General features: G+C 39.8%; 1 protein-coding gene across 1 annotated transcript in view; it reads right to left on the minus strand.

Annotated features, from left to right (window-relative positions):
• The window catches only part of DNAH11 (dynein axonemal heavy chain 11), a 455,361-nt gene that overhangs the window by 383,856 nt on the left and 70,369 nt on the right, over positions 1-1,136 (minus strand). The gene's annotated exons all lie outside the window — the stretch shown is intronic.

Consider the following 1,136-nt stretch of genomic DNA (forward strand, 5'->3'; position numbering starts at 1 on the left):
AAAAAAAAAAAAAAAGACTACAGTCTGCAGTATGGGTTACACCTCAGCATGAAAGAAAATGAAAACCCTCACAACTGGACCAATAAGCAGTATCACAACGAATGGAGAAAAGATTGAAGTTGTGAAAGACTTCATATTACTTGGTTCTACACTCAACGCCAATGGAAGCAGCAGTTAAGACATCAAAAAACATATTGCATTGGGCAAATCTGTTGCAAAAGACCTCTCTCAAGCGCTGAAGAGCAAAAACACCTCCTTGAAGACTAAGATGTGCCTAAACCAAGTCATGGTATTTTCAATCATCTCATGCGCAGGTGGGAGCTTGACAATGAATAACGAAAACCAAAGAAGAGTTGATGCTTTTGAATTGTGGTGTTGATGAAGAATGCTGAAAGTACCATGGACTACTAAAAGAACTAACCAATCTGTCCCGGCAGAAGTGCCGCCGTAATGTTCTTTGGAAAGTGAGAATGGCCAGACTTCGTCTCATCTACTTGGGTCATGTTGTTAGAAGGGACCATTCTCTGGAGAAGGATGTGCTTGGTAAAGTGGAGGGTCAGTGAAAGAGGGGAAGGCCCTCAACAAGAGGGATTGACACGGTGGCTGCAGTGATGGGCTCAGGAATAGCAGGGATCATGAGGCTGGCACAGGACCGGCCAGTGCTTCGTTCTGTTGTACGTAAGATTGCTGAGTCAGAGATGACTCGATGGCACTAAGAACAGCAACAGAATATTGCCTTGTACTAGCTTAAATAACTCACATATTTCTTTAAAAGAGAGTAATTGTTATTACCCTTTTTAAAAGAGGGTAGCAAGAGTTACTTGAGAGAGGTATGTAAGTTGACGCATAATGGGCATTCAACTAACTGTGGTCACTATTAATAGAATCCAAAAGAGAATATAACCATGAAAAACTAAGGATCCCATCCCTAGCCTTTCTGTTTAATTAAAATAACTCACATTCCAATCTCTCTCAGAAATGAGAGTAATGAAAGCTACAGGAATTATAAGCAAGTGAAACAAATGCCTTCCATTTTAAATGTCTAACAAAGCCATATGTAAAGTTATGTTACCTAAATTTTCACAGTAGTTTTAAAAAACATATGTAAGGCTGTTTCAGGCCCAATAAAGAACCTA

The sequence above is a fragment of the Orycteropus afer genome, unplaced genomic scaffold (genome assembly GCF_000298275.1).
Source record: "Orycteropus afer afer isolate SDZICR_OR568_19922 unplaced genomic scaffold, OryAfe1.0 scaffold00008, whole genome shotgun sequence".
Classification (NCBI taxonomy): domain Eukaryota; kingdom Metazoa; phylum Chordata; class Mammalia; order Tubulidentata; family Orycteropodidae; genus Orycteropus; species Orycteropus afer.